At 40.4% G+C, this 26,746-nt stretch overlaps 1 long non-coding RNA gene across 2 annotated transcripts; it reads left to right on the top strand.

Moving 5' to 3' along the window:
• Positions 1-313: 313 nt before the first annotated feature.
• On the top strand, positions 314-20,421 carry LOC112545864 (uncharacterized). 2 transcript variants are annotated; one of them, XR_012903213.1, is made up of 4 exons: positions 314-376; positions 3,393-3,543; positions 19,542-19,656; positions 20,127-20,421. It is a non-coding gene; the product is annotated as an uncharacterized LOC112545864 (long non-coding RNA). The 2 variants fall into 2 exon arrangements; XR_012903214.1 differs by lacking the exon at positions 19,542-19,656.
• The last annotated feature ends 6,325 nt before the right edge of the window (positions 20,422-26,746 follow it).

Raw genomic sequence — 26,746 nt, 5'->3', positions numbered from 1 at the left:
CTTTTTCAGATTTTTTTGCAGTTTTCCTTTTTTCATATAGTCATGGCAGTGGTTAGATTAAAAAACGTAATCTTTGCTAGGTTACAGGTCTTTGCTTATATGCAGAATAGAATGTAATTGTTATACCAGATATCAGTTGAAAATTCTGACCTCTGATAATATTCAATAGAAAGAGTATTTTAAACATTCAAACAAATTTACAAACTGCATCTTACAAAGAATAAAGCATTGGAGTCTGAGAGATGGCACTGAATGCCAAAGCTTTCTTTTGTAATCACTATACATATTTCTAAAAAGTGAGTTCATTTTTTTCTTTACAGGCCCTCTGCATGGTTTCCATTTTTAGAACCACAGAACAGCTCCTTCAGTCTTCTAGGTAGTTAAGTCTTAAAGTGCCATAAAAACACAGTGTAAATATTTCTGTTGCTGGTGATTCAGTTACCACAAAAGGTTGCTAAGCTATTATCTTTGGCAGGAAGTTTGCTTTACCCTCATGAAGGAAAACTGCCAGTCATTTTGAAAATGGTTATGCAAATAATATCCTGTTTTTCCAACTGATTCCCTTGGAGCAATCAAAAATCCTCTTATCCTCAGTGTAAATCTAGATCTACTGAATCTTCCTCATGTCAATATTCCTGAGAGACATTTTTGTCTACGTTCTGGAGTGACTGCAATAGTAAATTCATCTATATTTAACTTACTTCCAGGAGACTGTACTGCAGGGAACCCACTGTGGGAAGACTACTATTGCAAAAGAGGGAGACTATTACAAATATTATATTTATATCATGTTTATTATCAAAAGAACATAGTTAATCTATGATGTTACTGTGTTTAATGGAAGGATACAGAGTGTGACACATTTAGGGAAAAGGAGACAATAAAGTGGCAGAGGTAATCGTGGTAAAATGTAAACAAGTATTTAAGCCTTCAACTGATTAATTGGAACTGTAAATAGACTCTAGGATTCATCTGAACTGTAAATAGACTCTAGGATGGTAGGAATTTTAAACTGTGTGCATAGAGAAAAAGTTTGTTTAAAATTAAAGTATTTCCCTCTTTGGGGTATTTGAAGTCTCTACAGCGTAGGTCCTGATTTAGCCAAGCCTTTAAACTTGTGCTTAACTTTAAGCAAGTGGTTAAGAGCTTTCCTGGATCAGGATATTTATTGAGAGTGAAAACCAGAGAGTGAAACTGAATATAGCCAGAAAATGAAACTGATCTGTCTGATCTCATTAAAGACTCAGGCAAATAAGGCATAAAAAGTAATGAGTTGAATTAACATAATGGTAAAAAGTGAGGTGCCACTCCTACAAACATTAAAGTTATATTCAGTAAAAGCTCTGTTATCGACACTCATTTAGCCGGAAAGCTCAATTAACCAGCATTTCTGATATTTCCAAATACAAATCTTCAGTCTGGTAACCAGGACTAGTATACCCAGGACTGCCCAGCACATTATGCAATTGCATATTCTGCACTCTGCTTTTATGCAAGAGGCAGAAGACAAGCAAGCTGAAATCAGGGATTTATCCAAAAAAGCAGGTTCTAGGGTATATCATTAGGCAGAATCTATACTGACACAATCTCCTACACCTTCTCCATCTATATTGACAATTGATCTTGATAATGAGGACCCTGATCCACTGCAAGATCCTGAAGTGCCTTCTGACTCATCAAAGAAAGCTAATTTTAGCTACACTGCACAACTTTTAGCACCACAGCTGTGTCCATAAATGTTGGACAGTATAAATTGTTTGTCCACCCTTTAGCTGACAAAATACTTCCACCCCCATAAGCAGGGTTCACATTGTCATCAGAAGAGCATTCCTGCGGACAATGAGCCAAGAGGCAAGACTTTTGTCTTTCTGTGGTAGAGGATGTTAAGCAACTTTGTGTACAACATGAGTTTTTCTTCAGCTGGCAGTGTAGATAAAGCCTTAGTGCTAAGCGTATTTTTGATAATCTGAACATGCACCAGGCATTAATATGTAGTGTCATAAGAGAAACTACAATCTAGAAAACATTACCTGTGTACGTCTAAGTTCTTGAAGAAACCAATCACTCTACTATGCAGTACTACTACTGAATTAGTGAATACCTGTATACTTTATTTTCTTGTATTCTAATTATTTTTAAATGGGCATTTAATTGATGAGTATAACTTCTCAGTAAACCAGAATATTTGATTAACTGGCACTCCCCATCCTCCCAGCATCCTGGATAGCAGGGCTTTTAGTGTACATGGTTATGACTATCCCATTGGACTACCTGCATGGGTAACATTATACACAAGCTACTGTATTTATTTAGGCATTATTCTAAGTAGAATCCTCAAGTCCTCACTCAGTTTTGCTCACTAATTATTTCCTTGATTTCAATCACTGTTTTGTCTGAGAGCTTCCAGCCACTATCTCTTTATTATTCAAAGTAACTGAGGATTTTTTTTAATCAAATGTAAGTAGATACAAGTTTGGGTCCAATCTTGAACCAAAAACAAACCTCACACTTTAAGCTTCAAATGAGTGCAGTTAACCTTTCAGTTCATTTGTGTTAATTTTTGCACATCTCTGCACTGCCAGGTATTTCTTGTAAATGAAGATTCCAAAATACTTCAGGGAAACATATTTCAGTGTTTCTGATCTCTCTGAAACTGGGAAATAATAAAAATCTCAAAGGTCTCATGAGATCTACTGTGTGTATTCCAAGAAAAAGTTACACAACAAAATATGAAATGACCCATGTCTGAGCTAATCGAGGTTGGCCAGTAGTCACTGATGATACTCTTGACATTGGTGACCATGCACAGACACAGAGCAGCTAAAAGGACAGAAAAATATCCATCTCAATATGGTCATACCATATTATAAGGCTTGAACTTTGGGATAGAATATCCTGTGTACAAGAAGTACCATCAAGGGCTTACACAGGGCCAGCCCACAACATTTTGGCACCTGAGGCGGGGAGCTCAAATGATACCCCCATGCCTCCTTGCTTGGGCCAAAACTTTGAAAGGTCTAAATTCTGCCTTCTTTCTGTTCTACTCCTCTCATGGCACTCCACCATCTCTGTGCATCTAGAGCAGAGAGAATACATATACACCAGTAGCAGACACAATTTTCTACACTCTGGGTCCTAGTGGCGCCCCTCTCCCCCCACCTCCACAGTCTGGCACTTGAGGCAGCCACCTTAGTTTGCCTCATGGTAAGGCCAGCCCTGGGCTTACATCTCTATTGCTGTATCTCCTTCTGTATTAGCTCTGTGTATAAAGAATTGCACTCTAAGGCTAGGTTTGCAACAGTGGCTCAGTATCCTTAGCCTCTCTTCTAAGACTGCCAACAAGGTTGCCAAATGCAATGGAAATAATTGTTCTTAATGTGCTTTAATACTAGGTTCCTTGATAGGGTGCAGAAGCATAATGCTTGAAAAAGGATGACATACATTTATACAAAATGCGGCCAGAGGACAAAGATGAGCCAATTACTACTTATTACTCCCATCAGTAATCCCATTAGAATCAGTCTGACTACTTCCGTGAGAAAGGTAAGCACCAATTGACCTGACATATGAAATGTAGAAAGAACACTCAAAGGCTGCGTCTAGACTGGCATGATTTTGCTCAAGTACTTTTAACGGAAAAGTTTTTCTGTTAAAAGTATTTGCGCAAGAGAGCGTCTATACTGGCACATGCCTTTGTGCAAAAGATTTGCTTTTGCGCAAAAGCATCCACGCCAGTGTAGATGCTCTCTTGCACAAGAAAGCGCCGATGGCCATTTTAGCCATCGGGCTTTCTTGTGCAAGAAATTAATGTTGTTGTCTACACTGGCCCTCTTGCGCAACAATACTTGCACAAGAGGGCTTATCCTTGAGCGGGTGCGTCAGAGTATTTGCACAAGAACCACTGATTTTGTACATTACAAAGTCAGTGTTCTTGTGCAAATACTCGTGGCCAGTGTAGACAGGCGGCAAGATTTTGCGTAAAAGCGTCTGCTTTTGCGCAAAATCATGCCAATCTAGACGCAGCCAAAGAGAATTTGGGCCAGCCTTTCTTTTGATGGCATGCTGTCTTTCATCAGTCTGTTCAAGTTAAGTTCTAAATTGCCATAATGAAGATGGCAAGGACAAATAAAATGTGACTCCAGGACCAGATCTCACTGATAAATCTCTCATTCACTTTAACTGAGCTCCCACTAGAATCAATGGCAGTTTTGCCTGACTTAAGATCAGCAGGATTTGGTCTATATTGATTTGTATGTGTGTGCTCAGAGCTTCACTGAATTGCAAAAATATGAAGTCCATAAATATGCAAAAAATCAAGTCTAGTTGAAATATAGGGATATTTTCTACTGCCTCTTTTCCAAACATGCTACATTTAGTTTTCACTCATAAAAACCATCAACTTATACTGCACAAATGCTTTTCTCTTCACTGACTCATTCACCTGCACATCTACCAATGTAATACAGGCAGTCCCCGGGTTACGTGGATCCGACTTATGTCGGATCCCTACTTAAGAACAGGGTGAGGGAACCCCAAACTACCTGTGTCCCCCCCCCCCCCCCCCGCAGCAGACTGCTGAGACGCGCCATGGCGGTCCCGCCGCCCGCGTCCTCCGCGGTGAGAAAAGCCGCTCCGCGTCTCCCTGGTCTGCTGGGGGGGGGGCGGGACGCAGCTAGTTCCCCCTCCCCCCCAGCAGACCAGGCTTTTCTTGCCGAGGAGCGGTGCTGCGGGACCAACCCAGCAGCACCCCAGCTGCTCTGCCCCAGGCGTCCCCAAGAGCAGCTGGGGTGCTGCCGGGTTGGTCCCACTGCCCCAAGGGTCAGTGCTACCAGACCAACCCAGCAGCACTCCAGCTGCTCTGCCCCAGGAGTGTCCGATTCAGCCGCTGCTGATCAGTTTCAACAGTGGCTGAATCTGGACGCCTGGGAATCTGGACCAACCTGGCAGCACCCCAGCTGCTCTACCCCAGGTGTCCCCAAGTCAGCTGCTTCTGAAACTGATCAGCGGCTGATTCCAGGAAGCCCGGGGCAAAGCAGCTCTGCCTCGGGCTTTCTGTAGTCAGCCGCTGGTCAGTTTCAGCAGCGGCTGAATCGGGGACACCTGGGGTACAATATGTACCAGTTCTGACTTACATACAAATTCAACTTAAGAACAAACCTACAGTTCCTATCTTGTACGTAACCCGGGGACTGCCTGTATATGCCATCTTGTGCCAGCAATGCCCCTCTGCTATATGCATCGGCCAAACTGGACAGTCCCTACGCAAAAGAATAAATGGACACAAATCAGATATTAGGAATGGTAATATACAAAAACCTGTAGAAGAACTCTTTAATCTCCGTGGATAAACAGTAGCAGATTTAAAGGTAGCCATCCTGCAGCAAAAAAATCAAGACAAGACTTCAAAGAAAAACTGCTGAGCTACAGTTCATCTGCAAATTTGACACCATCAGTTTAGGATTAAATAAAGACTGTGAATGGCTAGCCAACTACAAAAGCAGTTTCTCATCTCTTGGTGTTCACACCTCCAGATCAGCTGCTAGATCATCCACCATGACTGAATTAAGCTCGTTATCTCTAACCTTATTCTGGCCTGCATATTTATACCTGCCTCTGGAAATTTCCACTACATGCATCTGATGAAGTGGGTCTTTGCCTATGAAAGCTTATGCTCCAATACATCTGTTAGTCTATAAGGTATGTCTACGCAGCAAAGTTATTTCGAAATAACTTTCCTGGTGTCTATACAGCCAAATCGCTATTTCAAAATAAATTTGAAATAGCAGAGCGTTTATTTAAAATTTGGTAAACCTCATTCTACGAGGAATAATGCCAAATTCGAAATAGCTATTTCAAAATAAGTGCTGTGAAGACACTTATTTTAAAATAGGGGGCCTTCAGCCTTCCCAGGGTGCCCTAGTGGCCACTCCAGCCTCAAACAAGAACACTCCACTCCCTTCCTCCCCTCCCCAGAGCCCTTAAAGAGGTTGACTCTGGCCACTGTGCCTGTGCCAGCTCCAAGCCTGTCAGCCCAGAGCCAGCAGTCAGTGCCCCGACCCAGTGGCCCCAAAACATGACCTAGCAAGCGACTAGCAGCCAGCCCTCCACTGCTCCCCAGGAACAGTATGCCAGCTCCCAGGAGCCTGCCAGGGGCTGGAGAAGGCGGGCACCTTCCTGGTCCAGAGTGGAAATCATGGACCTTATTCAGGTTTGGGGGGATGCCCCCAACATCCATGATCTCCGCACTAGATGGAGGAATGCGGCCGTCTACGGCAGGATAGCTGCCAGCCTGGCCACCAAAGGCCAGATGTGAACCCAGGAGCAGGTTTGCATGACAATCAAGTTGGTCTGGCGAGACCCCCAACCCTGAACCCTGAGCTTCCCCTCCCCCTTCTTCCCCTTGCTTCCCCGTCCCAGGTTTCTCCCTCCCCTCTCCCCCCTTCTCTCCTCCCCTCTCCTGCCTCCTTTCCCCAGTCCCACCAGAGTTTCATCTCCCCTCCCCCAGTTTTGTTAAATAAAGACAGTTTGTGTTTATTAAAAAATGTGTATTTTATTTTACATCAAGAAGGAGGGTGAGGGGTGGAGGGTAAGTGGAAGGACGTGAGGGAGGAATGAGGCACAAGCCCCCAGTGGGGCAGAGCATGGAGTCTTTTAGTACTCCTCAGGGTGGAAGCTGTCCCACAGGGCCTCCTGGATACGGACAGCCCCTCAATGGACCTCCTGGATGGCAGCCTGTAGAAAGTGCAACCAGGCTCACAGCAACGCGTCCAAGTGTATGTCTAGACTGCATCCCTCTGTTGGCAGAGGGATGCTGATTAGGCAGGTCAACATTGCAAATGAAGTGGGGATTTAAATATCCTGTGCTTAATTTGCATAAAAATGGCCACCATTTTTGCCCACTCGCACTTTGTCCACAAAAAAAAAGCCAGTCTAGAGGGGATCTGTCAAGAAAGAAAGCCTTTCGAATTAACTTTCCTAGCATCTACACAGCCAAACCACTATTTCAAAATAAATTTGAAATAGCGGAGCACTTATTTCGAATTTGGTAAACTTCATTCTACGAGGAATAACACCAAATTCGAAATAGCTAAATCAAAATAAGTGCTGTGTAGACTGTTATTTCAGAATAGGGGGCCTCCAGCCCTTCCCAGAGTGCCCTGGTGGCTACTCTGGGGCAAACCAGGAAAACTCCTCTGCTCCCCCCCAAAACCCCGCAGCCCTTAAAGGGGTAGACTCAGTTTGGCCACAGGGCCTGTGCCAGGTCTAGGCCTGCCAGCCCAGAGCCTGAAGGCGCTGCCCCAATCCAAGTGCCAGCATGAACCAGCCAGCCAGTACCAGCCAGCCTCCACCGCTCCCCAGGAGCAGTCTGGCAGCAAAAAGCAGGCGCCTTCCTGGTCCAGTGTGGAGATCATGGACCTCATTGATCAAGTTTTTATTAAATCCAACATCCATGATCTCTGCACTAGATGCAGGAATGTGGCCGTCTACAGAAGGATGGCTGACAGCCTGGCCACAAAAGGCCACATGCGCATCCAGGAGCAGGTGCGCATGAAGATAAAGAAGCTGCAGCAGGCCTATGCCAGGGCCACAGGGGACAGTTCCCAACCAGGGTCAGACCCAGACCCCTTGCCGTATTTTGACACCCTGGACCAAATCCTGGGGAGCCCGGACGGTCCGTGGCCCACAGGTAGTAATCAACCCCAGGGTAGAGGGCCCTGACCAGGGCATGGAGGAGGAGGAGGAGGATGGCCAGGAATCACAGGAGCCTGGAGGGGGCGTACCAAGCACCCAGGTCCCCTGAGCCATAACAGCAGCCATGTCACCGCTGTCTTCCGAGGCAGAGGAAGCCTCGACATGTGAGTACCATCACTGTCCCCTTATGTGGGGCAGGGGGAGGGAGGGTGGAACGAGGGAACCCCGGGACCGTGCGTGTAGGCCTTGCTCACCACGGATCATGCAGCAGCCTGTGCATGTGCCGTGCCAGCTGGGGCATGTGGCCCCAGCTGGCTGCCATACGGGGCCATGGCCTGATACCCATATGCATGTATGTATAAAGGCACATGACATGCTCCTGACCACAGGGAGGGACACTGAACAATGCCCTCCCTCCAAAGGCCCCCTCTATGCAGAGGCAGGGCACATCTCACCTTTTCCCCACCCTATATACAGTACAGGGGCATGGGTGCAGTCCCGGGCCAGCTCACACTCCTGGGGATAGCAGGACATTATGGTGCGGAGACCTGCTGTCCTCACCTTGCAGAGGGGGGTTGAGCTTTACCCACTGTGTCCCCAGGGATAACTGACCACCTCTCTGGTTTCTCCACAGCTGCACCAGCTGCGAGTTCAGGGCGCACCACCCCGCCCAGGACATCCTCCCACACCCAAGCCAGCAGGCTCACCCGGAACCAGAGGAGTACCAGCGGCAGCACCTGGAGTTACTGCAAAGGCAGGTCCGCAGCCAGGAGCACTGGGTGCAAGAAGACCTGCAGCTGCGGTAGGAGAGCTTGCGGGAGCTGCTTGACCAGGGACGTGCCATCTGCAACCACCTGCAGACCCTGGTGCAGAGTCTGGTGCCTGCTGCTGTTCCAGCCCCTGCTGCCGCCCCAGCTATCACTCATCCTCCCACTCCTGCTCCCCCTTCCATTTCTTCCCCCCCCCACACACCCACCACACAACGCTATTTTGAAATGCATTTTGTGTGTAGACATGTTATTTCAAAATAACTTATTTCGAATTAACTATTGAAATAGGATATTTCGAAATAATGCTGTAGTGTAGACACACCCTATGGTACCACAGGACTCCTTGTCACTTTTGCAGATCCAGACTAACATGGCTACCCTTCTGATACTGTATTTCCTGAGGCACTGTTGAAAACCCCAATCAAACACAAATTAAGGTGGAGGATTTAGTGTCTCTGAATTCTTGACTGGGTCTGCAAAAAAGAAAAAAAATCACACAAAATTGCGCTCACTACGAATTAGCTTACCTTTAAAAGGCAAGAAAGAACTGTTTTTCCATATTTTCTGTACCAAATGATTCAGTTGAGGTAACTAATGACTGTTTCTAAACAGACTGTTCAATCAAGTTTTTATTAAATCATGAATTATTGAATGTTGGTGGAGATGTAGTTTACTAATTAAATTTACATTTTTCTGTTTTGAATTTAAAGGATTATAATGTTAGATATGCCTCAAAAGGTTATTAATGGGAGGAAGTTGAACCATCTACCTAAAGTATAGAATGTTCTACCCAGAAGTGATAAATATATATGGTTTGTAATTAAACAGGAAATCAGCAGAAATCTGCTTATTTGGGGAGATTTGTAAGGAAAACTTTATACATTTGTATTACGTTCAAACTCCTTGGTACTGTTAAAATCTCTCTCCAGTTTAGTACCATCTCCTAAAAATAAATTTCCTCACAGTTGACAGGGCAATACTAGTTTATCCACATTACTGAGGTTTTAATGACATTCCTCAGGAAATGCTTCTAGAAATTAAATGATAATATGACAAAGGGACTGCAAAGTTTCTATTCATTGTTCTGCTGATCCTGTCACTGTTATGGATATGAAAGTCCTCATGAATTTACCAACTGTCTTTTTTTACATAGATTATGTACTTAAAACATTAATATGATCTTAGAAGACCATTGAATGCTTTACTCCCCTCACTCAATGTATAGATTTGCTTAGAAAGTCCTAGTGTGTGTTTTTTTAAAACAGGTCAGCATACAATTATGTACTTTGTGGTACTGTGCCCAATGAACATAATTCTAAGGGGTGAGTAATGCAAACATTTTAACATTTTTTTCTTCTTTAGAAAAATAGACGGTCAGTATTTACAAGGTAAATTAGGCTAATCTATTCATTATTGTTGCCTAAGAATTATTTTCATTTAAAAGCCTTTCAGTAGTATTTTGTTTTTTCTGGTATGTGAATGTACTATTAATGAACCACTTCCACTGGCTAACGTGCCATAAGTGTCATGCAATTTTGACACACAAGTCAACCAGAGAATCTTGGTCATCATCTGCACCACCCTTATTATTGCTAGTCTTCCTTTACAATTCCATCATGCTCCAGTTGAAATAAATGATAAAACACCCATGAAACCAGGTGCTGGTCATTATGAAGAAGCTGACAGTCCTGTAGTGGTTTTTGTAACCTGAACAAGCAGGAACTGGGTTTGGACTGTAACTTCTTAAGTACTTTGACCTAAAACAGGATTTGGACATAGCTGTATAAAGTTGAAACTAAGGGTACGTCCACACTGCACAGCTATAGCTACCCCACGTCTACACAAGCCACCTGTTATTTCAAAATATTTTGCAAAAAAATGGGCACACTATTTCGCCATCTTGGTAAACCTTGTTGCACGAGAGATAAGGGATGCCTCAATGCCCACAAAACAGATTTTAGACAGGATCACAAAGAAAAAACAGTTTCTTGCCCTTTCAACCAGAAAGGACATTGTCTCAATGACTTAATTACCTGCATCCTGCTTCAAAAACCTTTTAAGACTGCTCTTGAAAGGGAATCCTCTGAACTGTTATTCATGCTAAAATTCGACACTTTACACCTGATTCTGAATAAAGGATCTAGTTATCTTACCCATTACAAAGATAGCTTCCGCAATTATCACCTCTAATATCATTAGCTCACAGACATTTACCTTCCCCTCCCATCCCGCTTTTGTTCTGAAATGTGATTTGTCCTTTTCATATGTGTTCATTTTTTTTAATTGTATCCTTTGGTATATATGGTTGTGACAATTTTCTTCCACTATTTGATCTGAGGAAGTGGGTCTGGCCCACGAAAGCTCATCATCTAATAAACCATCTTGTTAGTCTTTAAAGTGCTACATAGTCCTGTATTTTGTTTCATCTACACCAGACTAACATGGCTACATTTCTATCAAAATAGCATGTTATTTCAAAATTTGGTACTGTGTAGATGCTCCAAATTTCAAAATAAACAATTTCCAAATAGATTTGAGATAAGAAACACAATTTGTGTAGCTCAAATTGTGTATCTTATTTCAAGTTTAGGGTGCTGTGTAGACGCACCCTAAGACTAGAGCAGTACTTCGCTTTCTTGTCCTGCCTTCTCACTACATCCTTGAACACATGCACCTGTTCCACTTCGGAAGGTTCTATTTATCTGAAGAATACACTTCTTTGTATGTATTATAGATTTTTAAACTAGAAGGGATTGTTATGATCACCTAATCTGACCTAGTCCTGCACAATACAGGATAAAGCTAGAAATATCTCCTTTCAGGTATGTAGTTCCAAAATGCCTGGTTGTGCAAATTTGCTTGAGTGTTGCTACTTGTGAAAGTAAAATTCGTTCATGTGAATAAAGGTTTGCTAGGTCAAGCCCATGGGTATAGCACATGAAACTTCTGTATTGTAAGAGAGAACTTTTAATGGTTTAAGAAATCTTTTAAATGAATTTGATATTCATTTTAACTAAAAAGGACATTGACATTTTAAGTGCTTAATACTATAAGCTTAATACTATAAACTTAATACTTCAGCTACCCCAGACTAACACAGCTACATTTCTATCACATAATACTATAAGAACATTAAAGTTAGAATCATAGAATACTAGAACTGGAAGTGACCTTAAGAGGTCATCAAGTCCAGTCCCCTGCCCTCACAGCAGGACCCAATACCAACTAGACCATCCCTGATAGATGTCTATCTAACCTGCTCTTAAATATCTCTAGAGATGGAGATTCCACAACCTCTCTAGGCAATTTATTCCAGTGTTTAACCACCCTGACAGTTAGGAAGTTTTTCCTAATGTCCAACCTAAACCTTCCTTGCTGCAGTTTAAGCCCATTCCCTCTTGTCCTATCCTCAGAGGCCAAGGAGAACAATTTGTCTCCTTCCTCCTTGTGACACCCTTTTAGATATCTGAAGACTGCTCTCAGTCTTCTTCTTTCCAAACTAAACAATCCCAGTTCTTTTAGTCTTCCTTCATAGATCATGTCCTATGAAAAATTAGGTTTAATGTCTCCTGTGAAATCTAAATGCAGCTCCCTTGTGTGGGTCCATTATGATGGTCTTTAATTTCCAGTTTCAATTTCCAGCTCCAAAGTATGGTGGCACTAAAATGTCTCAATGAAATCTTTATAAGTTTTTTTTGAATATGGCAAAACATATTTTCTCATAACCTACTTTTCAACAGCTGAACTGTTTTAGCTGACACTCTACCAAAAAATGGTCTTAAGTAGATACCTAGCATATATGACATTTCAACCCAAACAGTTTAAGTTCTGGTAAAGTTTATATACTTTTGAAAACCAGGGTTTTACAAAGAAAACTTGTGGATGACTGGAACTACAGGTATTGCTACTAATATGGAACAAGCAACATGAGGGGGAACAAGTATGTTTTTAATAGGAAATTTTTTCTCTTTGGTAGACTTTATAATGGTGACATAGTATACAGTGTAATGCATTTAGAAGTCTGCATATGTCTGGTATAGTCAAAGAATGTGCTGTATATTGGTATATGCAGTGTAATTAGATTATTCTTTAAAAAAACAGGCCCTATATATCTATTTTAATATAACCATCAAGCTCCTAAATTTCTGATCATAGAAAATCATGAAAAGGCTCAATCAAATATAGATCTCTTTAAATCTCTGTATAATATTGAAGTTGGCAGGATACTGGGTTTTATACTAACACAGTTTTAGAATGATTAGCTGGAATTAAGAATGAAAACAATACAGCTGATAGGAGCAACAAACCAATATTCTCAAGGTATTTTTCCAAGTTTAGTTACTTTATTATCTTTGCTGTGTGATAGTGCCTAGAGGTCCCAGATGGAAGAACAGTTCCTGCCAAGGTATCATAATGTAATTGATCTTCCTAATAAGTAGGTGCACATTATCCCTAACACATAAATAGAGATATCCAGGACAGACTTTTTTTCTTTAGAAGTGGCATGATGAGGAACAGAATCCAGATCTGCTGACTTCCAGTTCTGTTCCTTCATCACTAGATTTTATCCCTTTTACTTTAAGAGTAATATTTCTAAACGTGGCATCTATTTTGCAATATCAGTTCATACACTCAGTCTACACAAATTCTTCTATAATGAGTATTGGCATCTTCAGTGAAGTTCATAATCCATTTCTACAAAAGAAAGGAGCTCTGTCAGTACAAGAAATAATAGCATGAAAAGACTTTATCCTGATACACCCATTTTAATAGCATAACTGATTAGAGAGCAAAAAAACCATTATGTATGCACCACTGACTATACACAAATAGAGACTTGACTACTTGGTCAGAGTTTTGTAGATAAATTGGGTGGCAGGCTGAATTCAATAGTGATCACATAGATACTGTTTTTATACTAACACAGTTTTAGAATGATTAGCTGGAATTAATGAAAACAATACTGTAGGAGCACTCAGTGATATAAGCAAAATGAGTCATTGTAGCACTCTATGTATCATGGACTTTAACATCATTGTTTACTGAATCTTATAAATTACATGGCACTTGTAAGTAGCAAATCCTATTTTAGGATTTACAGTCTGCATCTACTTTAGCAAATGAAAGGAGATAAAAATATTGTGTCAAACTCATTTCTAGGGCAACTCAGCTAAAATCAATGGACTTACACCAAGGATGAACATGGCCATGTTCATCCAGTCTTCCTTAATATACTAGCACACTGTAGTATGAAAATTGAATCAGAGAATGAAGAGTATTACCCAATACTGTATTTCAATTTTAGTATCAAGTCTGTGGCAGGGCAAGGAGTAAAGCTAATCATTCAGTTAAAACATTTTGCAAACCTAGCTGTACAGTCCTTTTTCATAAAGGAAACACTATACATATTTTGCTGTTCCATGGAAAATGCACTTCAAAGCAAAACTCTTTCTAGCAGTGAGAGATCAAGGGTAGGTCTAGACTACACTCTTTTATCGGAAAAAGCTACACAAATTGCTTTTCTGGAAGAGGTTTTTCCACCATTTGGCCCTATCTAGAGCGTGTTTGCTCTTCCACAAAAAAAGGTGGCAGAGCAAACATGTTCCCTGGACACGGCGAAGAAAAACCCGCCCGTCTAGACTTACCCCAAGAGTAATTTCTAAAGTATAGTAGAAATGTAAGATTGAAAAATAATCTACTACCTGAATTTCCAGTTAAAATCAGACCTATTATATTTGTCTGCACAGGGTATTTTTGTTAGACTTTCTGGAGTGTTGCCGAAGAAGTCATGAGTCTGCATTTTGCTCATGACGGATGGGATAGATTGTGTAAGGAATCATCCCACTATATTTATAGATTGAGTTCTCAAAAAAGTCAACATCTCCTTTTAGTTACACAGCTACTTACACAATATTGATGCCATCTTTAAGCTTAGGCAATAAGAGTCAAATGCAATAATCCTTAAGAGTTGTGGCTGAGTTTTAAAGCTTAATTCTATTTTTTCTTAATTCTAACTAGGAACTTCAGAATTTGCCTTGAGGAATTCTTGTGCTAGAACAGAAGAGTACTCTACCTGTACTTGACATATAGTCAGAATAGAGGGTGGGTTTTGGTTGTTGTTGTTTTGTTTGTCTGACAAATGCTGATAAAATAGGAAACCAGACAAAGCTTATTTACTTTCCAGTTTGATTACCAACTAAAGCAACATCTCAGACTTACTAAACTATTCACAAGTTAGCAGCTCTTTCAAGAAAATCTGAACTGTTCCGAGAAAACCTACACTGAATTTATGGCCTTGGAATAGAAATAATGCAAATTGTGATGGTTTGCATAGAAACCATGCAAAACTTTGTATCTTCATCAAGGGTACTATTATTATTCATTTTGCATTATGTTAACACATAATGGTCCCAGCTGAAGTTCCAGTATACTAGTTGCTGTACATACCATCAACCCTGCCCACAGGAGTGTAATAATCTATCTGGGCAAGATGGAGAAAGGAAATATTATGCCTATTTTACAGAGGTCACATACACAGTCTGAAATTGAGCTGGGTATTGAACCCAGTTGTTGTGAGTCCTAGTCCAGAGCTATAACCATTGTTAATAAGAGTTAATAAAAGGGATCTTATTAAATTGAGTAACTTGGCAACAAAACGGTAGATGAAATTCAATGCTAATTAATGTATATTGGAAAACATACGCCGAATTCTCATGCAAAATTAGCGTTATCTCTTAAGAAAGAACTGGGAGCATCCTGGATAGTTTCCTGAAAACATCAGCTCAATGTCCACCAGCACTCTAAAAAGCCAACAATGTTAAGAACCATTAAGAATGGAATACATCAAAAACCAGAAAATATGTCACTCCATACATCCAGGGTACACTACACCTTGAATCCTGCATTCTGGTCACCTTATTTCAAAAAGATGAATTAGAATTGGAAAAGATGCAGAGCAGAGCAACAAACATTATTAAAAGTGTGGAACAGCCTCTCTGTGAGGTCAGATAAGACTGGGACAGTTCAACTGAGAAATGAGATGACTGGGGAGAGAGATGGAGATCCATCAGTTAAGAATGGCATGGAAAAGTGTATAGGGAAATGTTTATTTACCTCTTTGACTAACACAAGAACCTGGGAGTGCCCAATGAAATTAAAAGGCAGCAAGTACAAAAACAATAGGGAGCACTTCGTCTCACAATGCACACTCATCCTTTAGAACTCATTGTAGTGGGATGTGGTTAAAGCCAAGAAGTACATACATCTGTGGAAGACAAGTCCATCATTGACTATTAGCCACTAGATTAGAGACACAGCCCCTAAACCTCCAATTGTGTGTTCCTAAACCTCCAATTGCCAGAAGCTGGGATTTGAGGATAGGACATGGATCACTCAAAATTGCCATGTTCTGTCCATTCCCCGTGCAGCATCTTGCATTGGCCATTGTCAGAGACAGGATACTGGGCCAATTAGTCTGACATGGTATACTTGTATTGCAGTATTTTGTAGACGCCTCAAGTAAGATCAGTCTCATTGTGATGCACCCTGCATAAAAAACAGGAACAGACCCTTCTTGCCCCAATGAGGCTGGAATATAAACAGAGAAGACATATGAGAGGAAAGACAGGTAGAGAGAACAAAAGTGATTTGCCAAAGGTCAAACAGAAAGTCAGTGACAGAGCCAGGAAGGGAACACAGGCTCCGGGAGTTCAACTCCCAAGTCCGATGCACCAGCTCACGCTGCCTATCCTTTCCTCATATACATTTTGCTGAGAGTTTAGGGTGTGTTTGAGAGAGATTCAAGGCAGAGGGAATCACATATGTTTTGGTTTGGTTCTAGTTCATTTAACTTGTGAACCAAAACAACGCTTCTCATAGCTCCAGCCAGAACCAGCTTATTTAGCATGTTTCCTGAACGACTTTGTCCATCTTCTTTTTCTTGTATCAGTTCTAATTGCACCTTAATATGACCAGATTACACAGGCAAAGTTTGAGGAGTCTTTAGCTCCTGAAGATTGAATCCTTCTAGAGGAAGAAACATCCCAAATGGATTAAAGCTAACCAAGAGAAACACTAACAAATACAATGAGGATTCCTGTGGCACCTTAAAGACTAACACATTTATTTGGGCATAAGCTTTTGTGGGATGGGGCCCATTTTATCAGATGTGGCCCCAGCCCACAAAAGCTTATGCCCAAATAAATTTGTTAGTCTTTATGGGTCCATCTAGACAGCGGAGCTGTTTTGGGATACTGGAGGTATCCCAAAATAGCTATTCCACATTTTTTACATGCGCCTGTTATTTTGAAATAGATTTTGAAATAATGGGTGTGCTATTCTGGCATCCCTGTAACCCTCATTCCATGAGGGTTAAGGGATGTCTCAGAATAGTGAGTGTTTCAAAATACATTCAAAATAAGCTACTCAATTTACGTAGCACAAATTGCATAGTTTTTTTCCAAGATAAGAATATGTCTAAACTACATCATTTTTTCAAAAAAACCTGCCCTTTAAAAAAAAAACTTCACCTGCATCCACACTGCAATTGTGTTCTTTCAAAATTAAATTGAAAGAATGCAGGAGGGGTTTCGACATTGGTAAACCTCAAATTACAAGGAAGAACACCTTTTTTGAAAAAAAGACGTGTGTGGATGCAGAACAGGGACATTTTTTGAAAGAAGAAGCAATCGAAAAATGCACAGGTGCCCTGATGGCCATTCTGTAAATAGCAATCAGGGCTTTCTTTTGAGAGAGTGTTCATGCAGTCAGGATGGTCTCTTTCAAAAAAGCAGATCTTTTTTTTATATGGTTTTGAGGTGTGGATGCTTTCTTTTGAAAGAAGCTGCAATCTAGATGTATCATAAGGGTGCTGTGTAGACGTGCCCTGAAATGCCACAACCCTCCTTGTTGTTTTTTGCTGAAACAGACTCACATGGCTACTCCTATGAAATAAACAAATATGATGAGATACTAGGTCCTTTGATTGAAGGTACATACCCACTCACGATCAACGCAATCTGTACCTTAGGACTGCTTCTGGATTCCTTCATCAATGGACATGAAACTCCCCTGTAGCAGCAACTGGTGAATAATGCTTTTCTACCATCTCTAGTTAGCTAGGAGCTCCACCCCATCCTGGTGAACAGTGACCTGGTCTCACTTATTGATACCTTTCTCACTTTCCAGCTGAAATATAGCAATGTGATAAACCTTAGGAAACTAACTAATATAAAGCACTGCAAAGCATCTCCTCAGAAGTATAGGCTGCTGTGATCTCATTAACCCTGTGCTCTGCACAGGCTTCCCATTGAGTATCACATCAGGTTCAAGGTCTCAATCCTTACTTTTAAGGTGGCAATGGCTTAGGCCCATGATATCTAAAAGATTGCTTCAAGGATGAAGACTGTGTTGGACAACAATGTTCCTCTGGCACAATGGTACTTTCTACATTCAGGATAAACCTAATCTGTGTAGGAGCCAGAATTTTTCAAGTCTGTGGAATGAACTCCCACAAGAATTGAGGACCTCACAACCTTCTGCTCTCAGAGCAAGGCACAGTTCTTTGACCTAGCCTTTCACTAATATAAACATATAGCAATGTGTATGTAATAAAAATAAATTCCATAATAAACATTCTGCTGAACACACTCCTCCCTGTGGGACAGGATGAGAGAGCAAACATGTGATGGATGTTAGTCACGTCGCTGCTTGACCTTTTGGAAGAAGTTCAGACTAATATGGTGATGAACATGACATAAGAATCTTTATAGAATAGAAGGAAACTATCGCAAAATTACTCAAATTCTGAGAAGTGCTGAACACCCAGAATTTGCATTTTCTTCCAGTTCCAAAGAGAAGGGAGAATGAGAAGAGAGAGACCTCACAAGGCCATGTCACAGTAGTTGTTTTCTCATAGGACCCTTTTTGGCTGCCAGATAGTAACTCTGTAATAACACACTAGAATGTCTGAAGAGGAATCCCCCTACAACAGAAGTATATTTAAAAAGGAGTATCTCACTATGTTAAAGTCTGTGGGAAATTATGATGCTATAATGAGTTCTTCTAAACTAGAGGGGAATTATAGTTATTTTTAAATTTCTGGTTTATTCTCAGTAACTCCCCCATGTGACCTTTAGGAGACTCTCGGGAGCTGGAAGCCCCATTAGCAGTATTTATTCAGAGTTGTTTTTGTCAGGTCTACTGGTTTTGTAACTTTCCTCCTCCCACCCAGTTGTTCCTTTCCCTCCCCATTCCAGAACAGTTGCCATCTACATTTATGTTAATAACCATTCTGTAGAGATGGAAGGAATGAAAAGAAGATTAGCTGGAAAGAAGCCCTTTATCTACACAAGCTGCTAAGTGGTACCAGGTCTTATAGTTTTGAAATATTTTCTATTAATATTTTTATCATTTACTTTGTAGGGTGGGGCATAAGGGAAAGTTTTAGGCAGGCATGCGGAAAACTTTTCCAATCTCATAACACACAATGCACTCAGTGAATGGTCATAATTCTGCAATGTACATACACAGACTATGAAGTTATCTATAAATATGCATACTGAAGACTAGACCATTTTCTGTCTCTCCACCAAATATAAATTGCATATCTACTCTCAGAGAAGTGACTATAAAATTGTGGTGTTTCATGTTAATGACTCAACAATTTCAATATCAAATATATTATAAATTTCAGATTTTCATTATCTAAAATATAGTTCCTCCCCGCCGCTCACTGCCAATCCTTTCACCTAAATCTGAGATCTTAGAATCAAGCTGGGTTCTTTCCTACTGTGCACAATCAGTAACAAATATGCACTCCATGACACTTGCATAGACCCACTTATGTTAACAAGGTTGCATACACATAAGATGTGTATTGGAACTTGGCAAACTATTCTGTTGATTATGCACAAAAGAAAATAGGATACAGATCACAATATTTTATTGGGGGGTTTTCTGCAGAGTTAGCAGTAGAAAAGAGCAGAAAACTCTTCAGCCTTTAAAGGAAAGGATAATTCTGAATGCATGCAGTAAAAGTTGTCATTTGTACAGTCACTTTTTTCTCCCCTTCCTTCCCAGTCTGGCAGAGCCAATGTGTTGGAACCAGCACTAGTTTGTCTGACTCCAGCCTGGGAGGCTCGGGGTTCCCTCCCTCCATAGCAGGGAGCTGGTGCTGGTGCTCCAGTTCCACAAGGTGAGGTTGTGGGGGGAAGGGGCACAGGGCTGGAGAACTAGCACTGGCTCCCTGATACTGGGGAGGAGAGATCTCCAAACTTTGGGGGCCAGCTCCAGGCAAGCCAGGGGCTAGAGCCAACCCCCGGTCCATAGGTTCCCCACACTTGGAGTATTATCAGAACCATTCCTGACCAGTATTTTGTCTAACCTTTGTCTTAAAGCCCCCCCAGTGACAGAAATTCCACAACCTCCCTAGGTAGTTTATTCCAATACTTAACTATCCTTACAGTTAGGTTAGACATGAAGAAAAGTTTCCTAATTCTCCTTTTCTGCAATTTAAGCCCAGTATTTCTTATCCTATCTTCAGTGATTAAGGAGGACAGCTTATCACCCTCCTCTTTATAACAACTTTTTATGTATTTGAAGACTATGTCCCCCTTCAGTCTTCTCTAGACTAAATAAACCTTATTTTTCATTCTTGCCTTATAGATCATGTTTTCTAGATGTTTAATCATTTTTGTTGCTCTCCTCTGGACTTTTTTCCAATTAGTCCACATCTTTTTGGAAATACGAAGACCAGAACATGACACTACACTCCAAGTGAGGCCTTCTTAATGCTGAGTAGAGTGGAAGAATTACTTCTTGGATCATGTTTAGAACACTCCTGCTAATAAATTCCAGAAAGATTTTTTTTTGCAACAATGTTACGTTGATTCATTTCTGACCCACTATAACACCAGATTCCCCTTCTTCAGTAATCATTTTCCACTTGTTCATCACAGTATGTGAACTGTCTATTTTACATGAACTAAACTTGGGAAAATAATATTGAATTTAGAAAAGAAAAATGTTATATATATTTTAATTCACTTTTAAGATTTTTTTAATTTTTCACATGAATCTAGCAATTAGTCATTTATTTTATGCTCAAAATGGCAAAATAACATTGACTTCAACTGAAATAGACTCCAAGGCCCTCTCTTGTAAATTATTAGCCAGACACATGCAGTTTTTACATCATCTCAATGATCTATGACAAAGTGAAAATGAAGATGTTGGTTCTTAGGCTAGGGAAACTGAAGAAGCCTGATGAACTTTCTCCTTTTACACACAGCAACTCTATTAAGGTTTGACGTTATTTAAATCAAATGTCTTTTGGTGACTTGTTTCTGTATCTCTTTTTAGTAAAATTCTGTGAAAACCATTTCCTGCAACTACACTCAAAATTGCCAATACAGCCTTGATTATTTTGCAGTTTTTATTTCAGAAGGTGGAGAAAGCTACTACGGGGAAGGCTGTTCTAGATTTGATTTTGACAAAGAAGGAGGAATAGGCTGAGAATCTGAGAATGGAAGGCAGCTTGGGTGAAAGCGATGGTGAAATGGTAAAGTTCATGAGTCTCTGGAATGGTACGAGGGAAAATAACACAATAAAGATAATGGATTTTAAGAAGGCAGACTGTAGCAAACTCAAGGAGTTTTAGATAAGATCCCCTGGGAAACAAGTCTAAGGGGGAAAACAGTTCAAGAGAACTGGCAATTTTTCAAAGAGATATTACTAAGGGTAAAAAAGCAAACTATTCCACTTCGTAGGAAAGATAGAAAGTATGATAAGAGACCACTCTGGATTACCCAGGAAAATTTCAATGATTTGAAAGTCAAAAGAGATTTCTACCGAAAGTGGAAACTCGGTCAAATTGCAAAAGATGAATATTAAAAATAATTCAAGTAGGTAGAGACAAAACTAGAAAGGCCAAAGCACAAAGGAAGATCAAATTTGCTAGACACATAAAGAGTAACAAGAAAATACATTAGAAGAAAGAGGTAGACCAAGAAAAGGGTAGGCCTGTTCCCCAATGAAGGAGAAAGAGGGATCAATAACAGGAAATATGGAAATGGCAAAAGTGCTAAATGACTTTTTTATTTCAGTTTTCACCAAAAAAGTTTAGTAGCAATTGGATATCTAATATAACAAATGCCAGTGAAAATGTGGTGGGATCAGAGGCTAAAATAGGGAAAGAACAAATTAAAATACTTAAACAAGTGAAATGTCTTCAAGTCACCGGGGCCTAATGAAGCGCACCCTAGAACTCAAGGGGATGACTCAGGCAATATATGAACCATAGTGCTTATCTTTGAAAAGTCATTAAGATGGGAGAGATTCCAGAGGACTGGAAGAATATGTCTATACTGCATGTTTATTTTGAAATAAGCTAGTCCAGAAGAAATACTCCGAAATAGCTTATTTCAAAATAGCATGTCTACACTACAGGGAAGCCTCAAAATTAGTCTGAGGCAGACTTCCCTAATGTGGACATGCAACCTCCAATTAGAGCCCCAGGAGACACTGGGGAGTAATTAGTTTGAATGGCCCTGGAGAGGAGCTATTTCAAAACAGAGCATCCATACTACTGCTATTCCAAAATAGCTATTTCAGAATAAGCATTATTCCTCATGTTTGCAGATTTCAAAATAAGCCATCTGTTATTTAAAAATTATTTTGAAATAACAGAATTGCTGTGTAGATACTCGCATTGTTATTTTGAAATAACTTCAATTATTTCGAAATAATGATGCCGTGTAGATGCACCTGAAAAAGGAAAATATAGTGCCCATCTCTAAAGAGGAAAATAAGTACAATATTGGGAATTACAGCCCAGTCAGCTTCACTTGAAAAGATAATGAAGCAAATAATTAAGCAATCAGTTTTCAAACACCTAGAAGACAATAAGGTGATAAGTAAATGTATGGACTTGTCATGAAGAAATTATGTCAAACCAACCTCATAGCTTTGTCTGACAGGATAACAAATCTTGTGGTTGGGAGGAGTGGTAGATGTGGTATAGCTCAACTTTAGTAAGGCTTTTCCTAACGTTTTGCATGAGCTTCTCATAATACTGTCTAGATCAGGTTGGGCAAACATTTCCCCAAATCCCTCCATGACACTTGGGGCTGCTAAGAGTCCTGCAATGCAGTAGGGTGCCTGCTGTGGCCCCAGCGAGCCCCGTTCCCAGAAGCAGACGGCTGCTGCCAGCAAATGTGTCTCTGTGTGCCCCTTTGAGCATGGGGAGCAGTGGGCCTCCACACACTGTCCCCCAACCCCAGCACCATTCTCACAGGCAGTTTCTGGCAAATGGGAAATGCAGGGCCAGTGCTTGCAGGAATGGGCAGCACATAATGTGTATCAGAGGGCAGGGCAGACTTTTAAGTGCTGAACCTATGTTTAAACCTAGATTGAACCAACCTAGAAAAAATATAGGCAAAGCTAAAAGACCCTTACATAGTGTAGACTTCCAGTTGTTAAAAGTTGTGTAAAGTAAATAGTTATCTTGGAAATGGTTGTGCAGTGGTGCATAGCCTTTAACACAATGCTTGTCTAACACATTTTTACTTTGTTGGACTGTAAGATGAATCCCCTCCTTTAACCAGATCAAATAAATAAACTCAAGCTTATGAAATCTATGTTTGCATTTAAAACGGTTCTGCTGTTCATTGTAAGATAACTTTGGAGACATGCACTGTGTTATTATATCAGTTCCATTAAACATTGGAAGCTTGTGTTTTTACCAAAAAAATTCATGCAAACATTCTTCTTCTTCTGTTAATCCAAACAGAGAGGTTGTGAACTGTACCTCACAACAGTACTTTTCAATAGTTCTCTTCACAAATCAGTAGCATCAATATGGTACGTCAACTACAATGTAATGTAATTAATTATCTTTGTAGAAAAAATCTTTTAAGGCAGAATACCTTCTGCATATAGCTCATAGACATTTTTAACCAAAAAAGGTAATATAGCATTACACTGTTTATAATAGCAACATGAAATACAATGTTTCAAGCTGTTAGAGAAAACATATTTCAACCTTTCCTTCTCATTTCCAAGTGTCTTTATCTTTTTTAAAAACTGGCTATGATTCTCTGACAGATTTATAGAAACTTCCATTTTTCACTTTTAAAACATTTTAACAAAGTTGCAGAGATGAACAAAATACCACCTGAGTTCTGACACTTATATAAGAGTTGCACATGCAGTCTGGAACGAATAAACATGTAAAAATCAATTCCAGAGACTGACAGAAAGCGGAACTAATTATAAAGACCAAAACCACAGAGATCATTTTTGAGACAAACATGTCTTCTCCTTGAAAACTTATTTCAATATTTATCACATGAGCAATGTTACTGCTGCAGTGTATCATGGATAACATTAATACCCTGGAAGTATTTATAATTAGTAATGTGTTGCAATGTGTTGATCATTAGCATTACTGTAATAATAATAAAAGGAGTGTAAAATGTTAAGCCCTGCTAGATGACTTTCAGTCCAGTATTTTAAGCCTCTACGGGCATGTCTACACTGGGGAGTTATTTCAAAATAACTCCTCTAATTTTGAAATAACAAGGCAAACATCCACAATACCAAGCCTGTTATTTTGAAATAACGATTCATTATTTCAAAATAATAACTCCTGCTTGTGAAGAGGAATATGTTTATTTCAAAATAGTTATTTTGGGAGTTTTATTTTGAAACACTTTTTTTTTCAAAATAACCTGGTAGTGTAGACATAGCCTGTCTTACTAGTGTACCTACACTGGCTTTTGTAAAGTTACTCTTCATTTACAACAGTGTAGAGCAAAGAAAATCAGTCACCATATAACAATAATACATGAAGCTATTCTGTGGGGATAGGGCCAATTGCAGGGTGCTGAGTATCCTCAATTTCTTTACACTTTGCCTTGCACAAGGTTCTCAGCAGCCATTGAGATTAAGCCCTAGTACAATGCACTTGCATATTTACCCTGTACCATTAAGTTTCATTGTGATTACAGAGAAATGTCAGTGAATTTGCTGCTGGAGTAAGAGCAGCAGTTGGGTATGTCTGGGATGAAAAGAATGTCTTCCTCAACATAAAAAAAATCCAGCCAATGTCATTAAAGAAAAAACAAAACAGTTCTGAAGCAAAATTTAGTTTTATCAATTAATCATGTAACTGTGTTTTTGTACTCTGCCATAGCTGTTACAGGATGGCCTGTGAAATTTGTCGTGAAGATGAAACTCTCTAACTAGTGTTGACTTATGTCAGTTGCCTATTAGTCTTGAACAACAAGTTTATAATGTTATCAGGGTATGTTCCATTAGGGCACTGAACTCCACCTTTATTTACCAGCAGCATTTTTATATTTCTCCATTAACTTCCTGTTTATATAAATAAAGGGGTCACATTTTCACTAGAGGTTTCCTTTATTTCTAGTACTCTGTGGCATCTGAAACAGGAATATGTGAAGAGGGGATTGCAACCTTACCTTCCACTGCAGAATGTACTTCCCACTGTTCCCAAGTAAGGAAGCCCATTCATTATATTACTGTGCATTAAACTCACTTAAATAATTTTTTGTATTTAATTTTATCTTCTTTTGTTTCTTTAGTTTATTTTAGAATCAATTTTATCTGAAGTTTGTCAGTTTGCTCCACAGTTCTGTAAAAATAACATGAGTTAATAAACATTGCAGTTCTTTTTTAAATTAAAATGTTAGAGGTAACAAGTTGTACAGCACTATTCTCTGCAGATTAAAGTTTGAGTTGACATTAGTGGAAATTCTTAGGGTATGTCTACGCTACCACCCTAATTCGAACTAGGGTGGTTAATGTAGGTAACCGGAGTTGCAAATAAAGCCCGGGATTTGAATTTCCCGGGCTTCATTTGCATATTGCCGGGCGCCGCCATTTTTAAATGTCCGCTAGTTCGGACTCCATGCCCGCGGCTACACGCGGCTCGAACTAGGTAGTTCGGATTAGGCTTCCTATTCTGAACTACCGTTACTCCTTGTGGAACGAGATGTACCGGTAGTTCAGAATAGGAAGCCTAGTCCGAACTACCTAGTTCGAGCCGCGTGTAGCCGCGGGCACGGAGTCCGAACTAGCGGACATTTAAAAATGGCGGCGCCCGGCAATATGCAAATGAAGCCTGGGAAATTCAAATCTCGGGCTTCATTTGCAACTCCGGTTGCCTACATTAACCACCCTAGTTCGAACTAGGGTGGTAGTGTAGACATACCCCTAGTGAAAAACAAACGGAGAATCTGCAACAAAGCTACACACTGAAGATAACTAAAACAGCACTGCATGCAACAGTATAGATAAAAAAAGACTCATAGTGGACCAGAGAGGTTTGTCTTTAACTTGCATTATTGGATTTCAAAGATTGTATCTATAACATGTACAGTCTTACAAGCTGCCTTTTATTAATGTACTAGAAGATTTACTTGGTGTCGCTTAGTCTTTAACTCAATTAATTTTTGTTTTTCTTCATTTACATCTGCTCTGGGGTGAGGCTGGGGATGAGAGGTTCAGTATGCATGCTACCCTGGGGAGAGAGGACTACCCAAGCCCTCTGTCACCACAGCAGATTGGGGCAAGGTGAGAAGCACCTCTCCATGGCTATGGTAGCTCCAGCAGGTACAGCTGGCAGAGGGGTGCATGTTCCCCAGCTGGGGCAGATATAGGTTCATCTGCCCCTTTCAATCCTTAGACAGAGTGAGAAATTCAGAAAACTATGCACTTCCCCATACTCCCTGCCTGAGGGGGACAGCCAGCAATGTTCCCATACCAATGTGGGGTGGGAGAGGTCCACACATTCCTAAAGGGTGCCTGTGTGGTGAGAGGCTCAGGGCTGGGGCAGTCCTGGATGGAGAGGTGCCCCCAGCCAGCCCCTTTCACCTGCCTGGTTATTCTGTCTCTTTTCTGTATGGCTTTATGGAAGACAATTTGGTACAATCAAACCGTTGCCTTGGTTTAAGTTACAATAAGAGGAAGCTGCATACCGAATTTGGTGGCCCTTGCTCTTACCATATAGGAGGTTTTCTGGAACAAACAGACTGACTGACTCATGCACAGACAAACTCTCTCAAATACATAGCAGATTATATGCTGTTCTATGAAGTCACGCCATTATTTTTCAAAGGACAAAACCACAGTCTTAGTTGGAAAGTGATAGTAAAATAGAAACTGAATTCTGGTGTGTTGCCCATCAGACCTCTTTCAAATTTGTTTTTCTAGAGAACAGCTTAATAATACAACTGGTCAAAATTCAGAATTTCCTATCCATG

This window comes from Pelodiscus sinensis, chromosome 4 (assembly GCF_049634645.1).
Source record: "Pelodiscus sinensis isolate JC-2024 chromosome 4, ASM4963464v1, whole genome shotgun sequence".
NCBI classification, from domain to species: Eukaryota; Metazoa; Chordata; order Testudines; family Trionychidae; genus Pelodiscus; species Pelodiscus sinensis.
This window is presented reverse-complemented; position numbering and strand designations above follow the sequence as displayed.